This window comes from Bradysia coprophila, unplaced genomic scaffold, assembly GCF_014529535.1.
Source record: "Bradysia coprophila strain Holo2 unplaced genomic scaffold, BU_Bcop_v1 contig_415, whole genome shotgun sequence".
Taxonomy (NCBI): domain Eukaryota; kingdom Metazoa; phylum Arthropoda; class Insecta; order Diptera; family Sciaridae; genus Bradysia; species Bradysia coprophila.
This window is the reverse complement of record NW_023503670.1, coordinates 1,327,871-1,343,608: the sequence shown is the minus strand read 5'-3', so window position 1 is coordinate 1,343,608 and position 15,738 is coordinate 1,327,871. Positions and strand designations below refer to the sequence as shown.

The 15,738-nt window shown below is 32.7% G+C and overlaps 1 protein-coding gene across 1 annotated transcript in view; it reads left to right on the top strand.

Moving 5' to 3' along the window:
* The window catches only part of LOC119082321 (unconventional myosin-IXb), an 88,073-nt gene that overhangs the window by 56,339 nt on the left and 15,996 nt on the right, over positions 1 to 15,738 (top strand). The window lies entirely within an intron of this gene.

Here is a 15,738-nt window from a genome sequence, read left to right as displayed (position 1 = left end):
ATTAACTCGGGCTAAAAATGAAAAGTTTCGTTTTCATGTGTTTATTGACCTCGCTTCGCTTCCGATCAAGAAAATTCACGCGAAAACTCTACTTTTCATCTTTACCTCTCTTGTCATGTAAAATACTATTTCCCTTTGCAACTGTCAAGTTGTTTTGGTCAAATTATGTGTTCGAGTGAATTGCGTCCAGAGCGAAGCAAACAAGCTGGAATTGGTTAACAAATAACCAATCTCTTCGTTTATGTGAGGATGGCATTTAGGCAAATAGTGTACAGTGACAGTAAACAAATTTTTTAAAGACAATTCTGACGGAAAGGTTTGTTAGCAAATCCAACATAACAACGGAAAAACGAATCTGTTCTCATATCACTTCTCTTACTTATTATAAATCTTTGACGAATTTTTATAATTTGTCTAAGTTGTGACCTGAGTACAGTATTTTAGTACTTCCAGTTACACCTTCCGACAAAGTCTTAAAACCTTTTGAAATCTTGATTCTTGATCGTCATAATTTGATCAGTCATCACATTTATTTATCTCGATTGGTATTGACACACAAACGAGACAATATCCTGAAACGATGACCACTTAAAATATTATTACAGTCCCTTCGGACGATTCATTTAACCATGCCGTAATCCCAATTATCACTTTAAGTCATATAAGAGAAATGATGCATCGGCGTTCAAGAGACATTTTTATTATTCATCGCATTAATGAGAACTTATAGAAATAAAAATAAAATTTAAATTCGATTGTATCATAATGTAAGTTTACGCATAATATGCTTCTGATATTAATATTTAAACAGATCAATAAAAATGCGTGGAATTTTTCATTGGAAATATGTGTGTTCCAAGCGAGGTTCAGGTTATCTTCGAAATTGATATTTATTTATTTTTTGTCGTATAATAAATTAAGCATTGGATTTGCTTTTGGCTATTTGACCGCTAATGCTGATATTTCGGACTACCAATATTTATGAGATTGAGATTGTCAAGTTTGAATTTTATAAAATCCATTTTATATTTATAGGAAATAATTACAGTTAAGTTCAAAGACTCTGCTGGATTTGCCTATTTTTTTCTTTCTTATTTATTTGAATGCTCAGTAAACACGTTTCTGACAGATTTCTTATTTAATATCGAAATGCTACACCTTAAAACAAACACACAACAACCTAAAGGCATGAATTTTTGTTGGAAAATTTCGTTTGAATTTTTGATTATATCCATACCATAAGCCAATATAAAAATGGTAAAATCGAATAATCTAATATTGGATTAACCTTGATATATTAATGACTCTATTTCAACCATTTCAACAAAGCACAACCACAACGAAAATGTCGGTCTATGTACAACGAATTGACATGTTCGATCGGTAACACTCATTCAAAACGGTTGTTAATTAGCAAAAGGATAAAAGCAGAAAGAGGTGTAACCTTAGAACGTTAAATGCGCCAGATAAATCACCAGTCTTTACGTAACAATTTTACAATATAAACTTAATTATCCTCCGCGTATTATTTAACACTTAAGTTTACGGTTACATTCGCTAGCATGCTAGCGAACAATGAATAAACAATTGGATCGACAGGCTCTTTTAAAATTATATATTATCAGATAATTATCTCCAGTTCGACCTTCGTTCACTCGGGTGAAAGATGTATAGTTACATCAGATAGTCATGTGCAGAAACTACGAGACATTGGGTCCACTTTATATGGAAAAGGTGAATCAGTGTTTGAACATCTGTTAGTAGAGGTCCTTGTAGAACAAAAGTCATAAAAATAGTTCACTTTATAGTAGAATGGTGAGCTTTGGACCAGTGATTAATATTGGTAGCCTAAGTCCAAAAAGATTAACACCCCTCAAAAAACCCCACCCCACACCCCAACACCCCTCACCAAAGATTTTAGTGTAAGGGTCCCTTCAATGAATTATTGTGAAGCGCCTGTCAATGCTAGACTGTCGATATGGGGCTTAAACGAAAGGTAAAGGTTCATACTTTTTTTATATGACCAAACGCTTTTCAATTTTCCATTTTCCACAACAATTTTCCGAGTTTTCCATGAAAATCTATGAAATCTCAAATATAAAGGGTGGTGAATAAGTTAAAAAAGTTTTTGTGCATACTTCCTTCTGCAATATGGTTATCCAAAGACTTCTTCGCTAATTTGACGAAAAAAAATTAAATAATGTGTCATAGACTTGGAGATAAGCTCAGTTTTCCACCGCCGGAAAATTTCATTGAAATACTTTTTTACATATAACTGATGAAATATGCGAGCTGTGTCATTGAATTTGCGAGATTATCATAGGATAGTTTATTGACGCATTTATTGAACTCTAGGAGAAGCCAATACACCATTAACCTCAAGTCACCCACCTCCCACTCTCCTATTATGGAACAAATTGTAGAAAAATTTTAAAATAGAAAGCAGACTATTTTTGAACTTACAAATTTACGCTGTAAATGTTTGGGATATTGCCTGCAATACCTTTTTCAAGTGGACAGTGGAAATAATTAAGAGTAAGTATGTAAGATACTACATTTTCAAATAAATATTGTTGTGCGATTACACTGCAAACATGCTCCAGAGGCAGTTTCTGTCTAGGCCGATGCAATTCGACACCGTTGCATGCATGTTGTGTGGCTGTTCGACACCGGATGCGAATAGCCAAGCAACACAGTGCATGCTATTTGACACCGGTGACGAATAACCAGACAACACAGTGCATGCTATTTGCATCTGGTGTCGATTAGCCACGTAACACAGTAGATGCTAATTGACACTGGTGTCGATTAGCTAGGCAACACAGCTGATGCTATTCGACACCAACCTTTGAGACGCAGAAATAAATACCACATTATCTGGTTTAATTATTTTGATATCTTTTGTAAATGAAGCTTCTGGTAGCACTACTGCAATTTAGTGGCGGTGAGCCTAGCTCCCTTTCTATTCTCTTCAAGAATTAGGAAGTGTTTGCGTCTAAAAGATTCATATGTCGAGAGCTCACGTTTAATTTTTAAGTTTTTTAATTATAAGTATTAATAACATCCTCTTTATTTTATTTACAACTGACGTATTGGAACATTACCATTGAGAAGCTCGTTACTATCTGATTTGCTCTATAATCAAAAATACTCGTCTGATACCCATCGTAATAAAAGTATCTACATTTTCATAACAAAATACGTTAGATTATCTTGATTCTGGACACTCTGTCACTCTCTCGCCAGTGGCTTTTGTGCCAGGCTTCGGCTGTTATGTTTGTTCAATGCAGAGAAACGTTACGTTCGGACAGGCTAGTTTTTGAAATATAAGACTGGACTAAATGTTACAGGCTGTGTCAATTTCAATGATAGGGACAATCTTGTCTTACCAGCTATCAATAGTGAAGACCTAAGCCGTCAGCCATCGCCTTAGGACTGCGAGGTATGCTTTTAAGGTCCTATAGATTAGCTAGTCATAGTATGACTGTCATACGTACCCATTTGCTCGCCTGGAGTAAGGCAATGGTTTTAGTTGGAGATGAGCTGTGGGTACTAGTGGTACACCAGATGTTTGGAGATGCGAGTAGATTATTTTGTTCATAGAAAGTTTGATGGAATCATCTCCATGGTTGGTTTTGTTTATTGGTCTGATGCGGCAAAATTTAAAAGAAAGTTGATTGTTCTACTTCGCTATAATCATCTCCAAGCATCTACCATTTTCAAAAGCAGTTAAGTCCACTGCCCATATAGACCGTGAGACAGAAAGGGACAACTATATTTCCTCTACCTACGTTAGAAGAGTTAAGAGAATGGTGGACTTTACTGCTTTTGATAAAACACTCTTCCTATAATCTCACTATCTAATGTCCAACGGATTCAAGATTTTTAGGATGACAGGGTAGTACAAAAGATCACAAGATCTGTGTGCATCGATCAAAAATGATTGGTAAATCTAACATATTGACTCATAAATGATATCAAAATAATTAAACCACATAATGTGGAATGTGAGTGATAATTGCTGAATGTGGGACATTTAAATCATTTTTACTACGTAGACAGAAACTGCCTCTGGAGCATGTTTGCAGTGTAATCGCACAACAATATTTATTTGAAAATGTAGTATCTTACATACTTACTCTTAATTATTTCCACTGTCCACTTGAAAAAGGTATTGCAGGCAATATTCCAAACATTTACAGCGTAAATTTGTAAGTTCAAAAATAGTCTGCTTTCTATTTTAAAATTTTTCTACAATTTGTTCAATAATAGGAGAGTGGGAGGTGGGTGACTTGAGGTTAATGGTGTATTGACTTCTCCTAGAGTTCAATAAATGCGTCAATAAACTATCCTATGATAATCTCGCAAATTCAATGACACAGCTCGCATATCTCATCAGTTATATGTAAAAAAGTATTTCAATGAAATTTTCCGGCGGTGGAAAACTGAGCTTATCTCCAAGTCTATGACACATTATTTAATTTTTTTTCGTCAAATTAGCGAAGAAGTCTTTGGATAACCATATTGCAGAAGGAAGTATGCACAAAAACTTTTTTAACTTATTCACCACCCTTTATATTTGAGATTTCATAGATTTTCATGGAAAACTCGGAAAATTGTTGTGGAAAATGGAAAATTGAAAAGCGTTTGGTCATATAAAAAAAGTATGAACCTTTACCTTTCGTTTAAGCCCCATATCGACAGTCTAGTATTGACAGGCGCATCACAATAATTCATTGAAGTGACCCTTACACTAAAATCTTTGGTGAGGGGTGTTGGGGTGTGGGGTGGGGTTTTTTGAGGGGTGTTAATCTTTTTGGACTCAGGCTACCAATATCAATCACTGGTCCAAAGCTCACCATTCTACTATAAAGTGAACTATTTTTATGCTAAGGACCTCTACTATGTAAAATCTGATTGAATTCAATGTGACAGCACTTTCTGTACTCTGAAGTATCACCCACTTATGTCTAATTCAGTCCCAAGACATTGTGTACCTGTGGCAGTTCTTATGTAAGAGAATTATGAATTGATAGAGTTGATTATGAATTTTCAGAATTTTGCCAAATTCCTCAAAATAGGTCCGAACCTGTTGTTCTTTCATTTGACAAACTTTTTAATTCGAATGAATGAAAGAAAAATAGTGCTCTGGAGACTGGTGCGGCCATCATATATTGAAGTAGTTGATTTAAAATCTTTTACTTCAATAGTTATATCAAATTTACATACCACATAAATATCACAATAGCCATATCTTTCTTCCGTATTTCGTCGTCGTTGTCGACAACAGATGACATAGCAGCATATAAAAAGTAGGTCCTGGACCTGGCGCTATAATGTTTCTTTTCCCTTCGAACGCGTATTATTGCGACTATTAGTGTTAGTGAATTGGACTCATTGTTATTCGTACACAGAGAGGGAATAGAACACTTTTTTGTTGGCATGAATGTACCAAAAATGCTTAGCACTAATCTGATGTAAAGAAATCATAACAATGGATCGAATGTTTACAAAAATTTAGTTGAAACTTTCCTATTCAATCATAAAAATAAGATTTATTGTCTAGGTCATAGAGCCTTTCTAAAAAGCATTATTACCAAAATGAAATAAATTTTTTTTCTGAACATTTTACATAATGACCTTTTTCTATCGTTAATAACAACATTGGATATTCGTTCAACTCAGCTCACGTCATATTTTGTGGAGTCAAAAAATAACAACTCGCTAAAAACTGCTAAGAAGCTGGATATTAATATCAACATTAGTCAGTTCGGTAAAAGCTTTCAATCATAGTTTCGTTTCACCATTTATGCCAGTGTGCCTGGTTATTTACATGTATATATATCTCAACGCCAAAACATATATTATAAACATAATATAGCCAACCATACATTGTAGATTATAAATGACCGAACCATTCCTCGTTATTTATTATTCATATACAAGAGGTTTAAAACATATACCTAGAGATGGAAACATACATATCTCATTTTTACAACAAATGTCTAACTATCTGGCGCATGCAGAAAACTTATTGAGATTACATAAAATAAATCTTTGGTGTACGATCAAATGTTGCGCAAAAAATATTTTTCCATTGGAAGGAAAATGTAATTGAATTATTATTTTTAAAAAATGTGTGTACTTTCGTATATATATGTATCTATGGATACAATGTAACTCAATATGTCGGTGTTCCGTAAATTGCAGCATTTCGAACACAAGGTTTGATCTATTGATCAGGTTATGTTGGGTGATTGTAATTTTATGCATTGAATTGTTCACACATAACAATCATACATTGTATGTGGTATGTGTTTTAACAGTAGAAGAGAAAAAAATGGGATAGTAAACCAATTGAATTGAAACATTTGATCGTTTGTGAAATGATCGCAGTTTTCGGATAATTTCCAGATAAATTCATATAAGGGGGCATTGTGCTCGTGCAACCGTTCTCACATATTGAAAAAATCAAATAATTGAAATTTTAAAAATGGTTAGTCACCTGGGATTAGCAGCAACGACACAAATAAGCGAGTTATTCTATCTAGTTTTGCCGTATAGTGCAGAAAATTTATATTAAAATTAATGAAGTAGTAGATTTTACAGATTTTACGTGTTACGGCATGTTTCATTTTCATTTACATTGCCTAATCACGTAAAGCATTGTACTTACGAGGTTCCAAGTTGTTATTTGACAAGTGGGGAATACAGCTCTCCCCTTCGGGTCGGGCTGTAACACCCCACTTATCAAATAAACAACTTGGAACCTCGGAAGTAATATACTATTACATCAAAACAGTAATAGATGTCCTGACAGTAATACAGTGTGATACGGTCGCCGTTCGTATGATCATTATTAGAAGTATAAGAAGAGAAGGATGTGATCATAAGCGCCTTAAAATTTATGCATATAGATGCTTGTAAGCTTTAGTTGTGACTTCAGATTTATATTAAACACTTTCTAATCAATTTATTACAACGACTCCCACTTCTTTTGATCGAAATATTTTGAAAAAGTGGTTTCAAAATCTATTGTTTCATTAAATATTTGAATGTGTGTTGGTTAGACCATATTAAACAGAAACCGTCGCTTATTTTTGTCGTCGCTACCGTTGATAATTTTTAGTTTTTTTCTACTATTCACTAGCCGAATTAAAAAAAGGAATGACTGTGATTGCTGTTGAAAAGAAACGTAGATTCTACATCTAAATTTTGGGCTCACCTTCGTCAGTAGACTCAAAATCTAACTCAAGCTCCAAAGTTATAATACCAAAAAAAAAAAAAAATCATGCGGCCGCGTGTGAATATACATTGCGGTCTCTTTATGCTGCAGAAAAGCAAAACAAAATTGTTGTCACTGATGATCAACACGACTTCTCATAGCTAATTATTGAAAAAAGTGTGAATTATTTCTGGGAAGAATGAAAAAACAATTAACTGAAGCGATTACATTTTAAGTGGCCAATTTGCTCATCACACCGGCAACCAACAAGAAGAATTTGTGTAACGAAAACTTTAAATGATTTTGCGTATTTAAAATATCTTCCACTAAATTTTTGGTTCATCCACCGTAATGATTATGAACATTACGAATCCCTGTCGTAAACACTTAATTAAAACTACTTTTTATGGTCAACTCAGCTGGTATATTGAGAATAAAAAAGTTTTTTTTTCTCCATCAATTCTTCATTAACCAGTTAACACCACAAAAATTTTAATTTTTTTTTCGTAACTGCTGGTTTACTGAAAACAACAACATGTAGGTACGAAGCCTGTTTTTAGTATATTTTTTTTAAGTCACTGAACTCGTGACATGAATATTGTGTTCTTTATGTTTCTATTCAGTGTTTTGTTAGTTAAAAATTTAACTAATTCGACAATATTGGATTCTAATAGGAAATGTATCAACTAATGTCGATCAAAGTGCTGTCAGTTAATTGATTTATCAAAAGATTTAATTAATTTCGACGTGCCTAATGCTGCATTTAATAAACGTAACATTTAAAGAATGTAGAATTATGCAGTTGAACATAGACTGAAAATGTTCTTTCATCGAAAGGCTTCGTTTTAAAACGTTAAGGACTGTTTCAAGGTTCGGTTTCGTTTCGTTTTCTTATAAATATTTTTTTTGGTCGGATTTCACTCTGCGTTTCGCTGATATACAGGCCCATAATACATGTCCAAAATTCATTCAAAAAATTATAAGAAAATAAAAAAAAAGATCAAAAAATGAAAAACCTGTTACGAGGTTGACTGTGCGGCAAAGCTATTAATATATTACTTTTAATGCTTTCGTCTTCTCATCGCTTGTATATATTTTCACATTGAATATTTTGTATCGTTTTTTGTTGTTTCTTCTTCTCTACTCATTTTTTCAGTTCTTTATTTTCGTTGGTGTTACTTTTTCTGTTGCCTGAATCTTTTTTTATTTGAAACATTTCTTTCATGATACATGTATACCCAACACAAAGTGTATAAAGTTATTGGATCGCACACCGCGCGGTCCTAATTTTCAACGAAAAATTTCATTGGATACCAGTTCCAGCATATATCGACATCGCCTGCGGCTTATTAAGTTGTAATAATCAACTGATATTATTAATAATTTTTTCTCTTTTATTACTTTTCTTTTATTTTGGTCATGTTTCCAAATGGACGCGGTTTTTCATTATCAGATTTGGTGATCTGTTCGTTTTAATGTAGATACTGTACCTTCAGTTGTTCGAATATTTATATTTGATTCGATTGAACAAACAATAACACTTTCCTCAGCTAAAGGTTTGGCGAGAGGATTGTTTCGAAATTTATGGCAATCGATGTCATGCAGCAAATTATTAGTTGTCGAGGAAAAAGTTATTAATGACTCCATAGACAATAGAGAAATGAATGAGTTGGGTTTTTTTTTGCAAACTCGTTAATGATAGGATTACAACGTCGCTAAGATACACAAACAATTTTTGTGTTAATTTACAGATCTAATCACAGGTTTCACTGAAAACTACATTGTCGAGTTTTTTTTTGTGACCTTAACAGTATTTAACGCATTTAACCGGTGATGATGTCGCTAAATGAAATTATCCGAATTTCTATTCGTTCAACTTTGTATTGAGAAGTTGTAACCTTTGAGCAATTAACAATTTAACACTTCTGGCTATCAACATTACACAGCCGGATATTGTTTGCCAATCAAGAATAATTTTTATTATTCACAAACAAAAAGAGTTATGAACATGAGCTTCAATTCTTTTGAATTCAAAACAAAAGTTCAAGATACTTTGGTTAAAAAATCTACAAAAAAAGTCAACACATCGAAGATTACATTCTCCACAACTTCTCTTCTCATGTTACGTTTTAAAATCTGTTTAAAAGCAAAGTTTCAAGGAAACAGTTATTTCTCTTTGTGTCATTGTTAGTTTTATTATGCCCCACACGGGATCTTCATGAGTTTAACTTCGTTAAAACAAGATATAAAGTGTAAGATAACACGTCGCGAGAGAGAAGAGGTTGAGCACGTCTTTGGAAAATTAAATTTATTTAGCGCATTATTGCTGGTTAAATGGAGACCAGAAAAATGTTAATGCAATAAATTTCCAGATAGCAAGGTATGGAGTCCAATTTTGAACAGATTAAGTTTCGTGTAATCCGCTTTATATATTAAGGTGAAGTGTCGATTGATTGAAACTTACAGAAACGGCAGCGTATATCACGAAATAATTATTAAATCTACTACTTCATCCTACCATCTTTGATAGAAAATCGTTTCCTTCATTTGTTTTAGCAAACATTTTGCTATAAAAAAGATGCTTGCTGAAGGTCATTGTTTATCTTCGTGGTCCTTGTTGACAACAGATGATTAACTTTTTCTAAAAGGCTTCATTTGTGTGCATGATTTTGTCCGTTAATCGAGATACATTTTCTTAGTTCGACATTTTTGTCAGTGATGATTTCCGTAATATAATTCTCGGTTAATTTTCTCAAGGTCATTAAAATGTGTAGAAAGGTCCAGACCACTAGGTAATCGGTTGATGCAAGTTTTATTGAAATTAAATTATTTTTCAAAATGTTACCATGTACAAAATGTGCGATGACCGATGTAGTCGTAAAGCACACATGCATACTTCAAAACAAAGAATCCAAAATAAAAAGTTAACAGCTTTATATGCTCAATATCCACCTTAAAACATGCCTTTACTAGTTCCTCAGAAGAAAAAAAAGTTCGATGAGACCACACCTTCTCACAAAATATAAAAAATCTTTTAGCAGCATATGATAATCCCGACAAAAATCGATTGCATTTATAAAGCAATCAACGGTTTTTTCTTCTATCTCTCAAAATAGTTCGACCAGTTTGAATGTGTCAATACATAGATTCGATTCATTAACAGAAATTATGTTGGTTTTGTTATCTGTTTTGTCTTTACCTTTTTTTTCTCGTTTTTGGTTTGAATGTCTCGTCTGTACACAGCTGCATTTTTCGTTAAATTTATGTGAACATAAAGAATGGAGTGAATCGGTTATCTAATTCTGCATGTAAGTTCTTCGTGTATGAAAGATAAAATGGAAATAGCTTCAGGCCGTTTCTTGTGCAGCAGAGTTGAATTTTTCAATCATAAACTTTCTAAATGCATGCCTTTTTAAAAATAGAAAAATTTCCAAGTTAATTCTACTTTGTGCGGGACATGCATTGTACATAATGTTTAGCCATTTTCCAACATTTGATCATTTTTGTTGTTTGGAGAAAATTGATTCAATTTGAAATCGCCAATGAGTGATTGGTCTTTGAATTATTTATTGTTTCGAGTGACCTTATGGTAGTTGGAAAGTTTTTTCACATGAAGTTTATTGGGTTTCCGACGTTAATGATACACGTGTGGCGTTTGCAGCTCAAGCCGACGGCGAGCGTTGCAAACAAACTATACTCATATTAATGACGTAATAACTCATTTCCCGGGGAGCTTAGTAAATAAAATAGCATACTATATCAGTGAAGTAACTTGATATCTCGTATCACGTTGAGTAAGTATCCCAATCTTCAGCCCAATCTGAATACGAGATATCTCATTACTTCACTGATATAGTAAATCTACTATTACCAATATATTGTAGTGACTATAACGTCAGACATTGTTGCGTATGACACTGTAGAACATATTCCTATTTTCCTTTTACGATCACTTCAGTTCGCAGGTAGAAGATCGTAACTCAATTCTCTTCGTTTTCTTTCTATAAAGCCAAATAAATTGTTCTATAATATGTTGAAAGAAGCTCAGCATCTACAGTAACAATATCGTCTTCTCGTCAGACCATTAACTCTGCTATACATAATAATTGCAAATTATTAATAAATCCATCGTGCGGAAGAAAGAAAGAATAAAAAATGTTCATAATATTCGCGCTATTATGCGATTAACATTATTATTTCTCGTATGTAATAGGTCAGTAATACAATCTCTTATCTCGAGTGAATGATGCATGTAATTATGAAAATTATTGTAAAATGGGAATTATCCTGAAATAATCATTTTCAAGTTTTCTCTGTACCATACTCTAGTGGTCTATGTGTTACTTTTGTAGCAACATATAGGTGATTTAGGCTAATTTTCCAAGTCCAAATACAGAGAGTTTATTTTGATAAGGTTTTTGTTGCGTGAGAGCTTTTTACGTAGCTGTCCCAGTACCCAGTATGCGGTAATTCTGTTACACAGTGCAAAGTTTGCACCAAATTGGTTTATTTATCTTTACTTTAATTATTTTCCGACTATAAAATTGTAAAATTATACCACTGGTGCAATTCTTCTCATAATAATTTCTTCATATATCGATCATTAGAACTTATACTTGCAACAAAAAGCTAAAACGTTCGTTGTTTTGTACTTACAACATAGTCGATTGCACATACAAACATGGTATTTATCGACTGATTACTCTTGGGTATATAAATATAATGATTTTGATTTAATAGATGATTAGATGTGATGTTGTATAAATGGCTTGATGCATTTTATACTGTGTTGCGTAATTAGCGTGGGAATTTGTGCTATTCATATACATTGAAGTAATCTCAGGATCTCTACTCAGTTATTCATATGTTATGGAAAACAACGACAATAATTAGCAATGAACTCTGACGTGCGTTTCCTTCGCAAATAATTATGTTAAAACGAATGAAGTAACAGATTTTTACAGACAATATTAAACGATACTTTTGACAAAACAAGTCACATATTTGGTGACTATACTGTGATACTGTTTGTTCAAAAATGAAATGCACAGTTTTTAGTATTTCGAGACAGTTGAAAATTTCAATCTGTCAGATAGTAAAGGATGCGTTTAATTAACCGGCGCATTATCAGATTTGAAATTTGAATGGTTTTTTCCATAGCTACAGATTTTTGCATGTTAAGTTTCTTACATTTTTTGCAAATAGCATTTTAATAGTAGGAAACTTAGATTTCGTCAGAAGAATTTGCGAACGGAAAAATGTTAATTTATTTTTAGTCTGAGTATTGTTCTACATCTATAATTTCTCTTAGATCGTGTCTTTATTCAAAGAAATCGATGGTGTTGTACAGCGGCTAACTGTTAAAACCCAGCCACTATTGAGAATTTTAAATAAATCCAAACAATCCAATCCACAATACATTCCATAACTTTTAACAGTTGTCAAAAATACTATAGCTGCATATATTAGCGACTCTTTTTCAAGTCAAGTTCAATTTTTGCATTGATCAACTAGTTTTGGTGATCTTTCTAGTAATTATTACGCACTACATGGGAATCATAGAGTTGAATTAACCTATACTTAACACACATTTAATAGGTGCTTTTGTTAAATATTCAATGCACAAAACCTATTCTACAAACCCAGTCCACTGAGCCAACATACATGTTCTATTGAAATTCCAATTGTCAAAATAATATCGAAGCCATTGATTTATGATGACGAGAAGGTACATTCATCTCTCAGAAATTTTACTTTTTCATTTCTTTTATTGTTTTGTTTATTTCTTTGTGTTTTTACGAAATCCTTTTCATTATTCATGATAACTCAAAGTAAATACAAAAACATAAAAAGTAATGAAAAAGTAAAATTTCTGCGAGATGAATGTTCCTTCTCGGCATCATAAATCAATGGCTTCGATGTCATTTTGACAATTGCCATTTCAATAGAAATGTATGTTGGCCGAATGAACTGGTTTTGTAGAATAAGTTTTGTGCATTGAATAACAAAAGCAACTATTAAATGTGTGTAAAGTAGAATTTAATTCAACTCTATTCCCATGTAGTGCGTAATAATTACTAGAATGATCACTGAAACTAATTGATAAATGCAAAAATTGATCTATTCGCCTAGTCGGTTGGACTGTAGAGGAGCCACATTTTTTTATAGTACTTCATTCTCACTGTACTATTTTCTTGTGTAACAACTTCACATAGGTTCATTCCCATGAAATGTCACAGCAGTGAAGTTTGTTCACGAAAAAATAGAATCAGTGACACATGACAAAACGTACTGAAATGTAATAGTTTAAAAGAAAAATTTATTACATTTTAGTATTAGTTTCAAAACAACCTTTTCCTATACTTGAAGTAAATTTTTTTTATTTAAAATTCTCAATAGTGGCTGGTATAAATATGTAGCTGTGGAAAAAATCATTCAAATTTCAAATCTTTTAATGCGCCGGGTAATAAAACGCATCCTTTACTATCTGACAGATTGCAATTTTGAAATGTCTCGAAATACTAAAAACTGTGTATTTCATTTTTGAACAAACAGTAAGTATTTCCATACATAAAAATCTAACTTTGTAGTTCTTGTTCTTACACAAATTCAATTGTTTAGTGAGATCGTAAGCATTTTCTTTCGTCGATATGCCTGTGTCTTCTGTTATAAATTATCTAAAACTTCAAATTAATTCGACTTTAATTGTGTGACTCAAACCAGCAATATTGTATAAGTGATTTAAATATGAAAACCTGAAATGTCCTATTAACTGGTCTTTCACCGAGTATGAGTGAATAAATCGTCACGATTTTATTTCCTCTCTAAAAATCTTACTCAATATTATTATTTGCTTGCGACAAAAAAAACATGGCACAGATTCAATCCATATGAATATTCAAATTAATGTCTTTCGTTTAGTTCTTTAGACTTGAGTCCATACAATGGCAAATGCAATATTATTGTGGCCTAACGAGTACTATGTGCAATATTGTGTTTAGTTTCTTGAAACCGTTGGTTGCAGCTGTTTGTGCGAACATTTTTTTAAAATGAAATGCCAATATTACATACGTACATTGTATGTTGGAGTTTGAGATTCATTTAGACCATTAGTTTGAAAAATAAAATATTTAATTTATTATCTGGATAATTTTGTTCAAGTGATAAATGCACTCTGTCAGTGATGATGACAAACAACATTTCACATGACAACCACACTGAGAAAAATCCTGCATACCGTCAAAATCTTTTGTTATTCAGAGTTAGAAGTTGGAAAAATTGTAGCGATGATTATGAACAGAAGTACTCGGATGGAAAGGAGGGTTAAATTAACTCCATCATCAACCCGTCGCCCTCCGCTTCAGCGCATTCAAATTTTGCGCCAAAATATCATAGAACGTCGGTGACTTTTAAAGCTTTTAAATCTCTAAACCACTGTAACAAAAATTTTAATTCAAGACTTTTCTTTGTGCATACCATTGATGCTGACTCAAAATTGCGGACTTGATCAATAAAGAATTTCTTCACATCTCGAATTTTGTTGGGAATTTCTGTGGAAAGATGATGGATTTCATTTCTGTTTTTCTGCTTCTGATTATTCTATTTTGGCATGAGGATTAGCAAAACAACTTCACTTAAAAGGCTGTGTATACCTTCTTAGCAAATGTGTGTTTTGCTTGCTTGTCGTTTGATGGATCTTCTGTAAATAAATAAAATTGTATGCAAAATTTATTCACCACAAAAAGCATTGGACGACGTCCAGTTTCCATCCACTTCATTTTCCATTCAATTTGTTGTTGTTTCTTTTTTCTGCAAACACACACACACACTTCCCATATAAAGAGTTTTACAATTTTTGTGTGGTCTTTGCGTCTATATAATATTCAATGAACGAATGAAGTAATTGCAAATGTAGACCATGTTAAATTGGATTTTATAATTTGTTGTTTAGTGTTGTAGCCCAATTTTGTGTTATGTTACCGTGTAATGAAAGTAATTTGTTTCGTACTTTTTTCTCGTTACCTTTGAGGGGGAGTTGTATGTTATACAACATATTTATAAGTCATTTGTTGATGAATAAGACGAAATACTTTTTTCTCATTTTTTAAAAAGGTTTTCTAGAGAATAAGAAATTCAGGTTCGCTGCGTGTTAATAATTTCGTAGCCTCAGCTCTTGCAACACTTGTTTCTTATCGTCGGTGTTACCAAAAAATAACGATGTTTTTGACAAAAAAAAATTAAAAACAAAAACAAAATAATTAAATTTAATTGCATTCGAAAAGTTTCGTTTGCAATTCGCACGCAAACATAAATTGCATACATTGGTACAAACCAAACTGAACTGATATTTACAACTAACAACATGATATCATTATTTTACCGTCTGTGTATATGGTGTACACGTCGTATATTTATACTTCCCCAAATGACAATGACACATTCGAAGATATAATTTATTTATCCGAAACTATCAGTTGTGCGCGGCTGCTGGTATACCTTTTATTTTCCTTGCG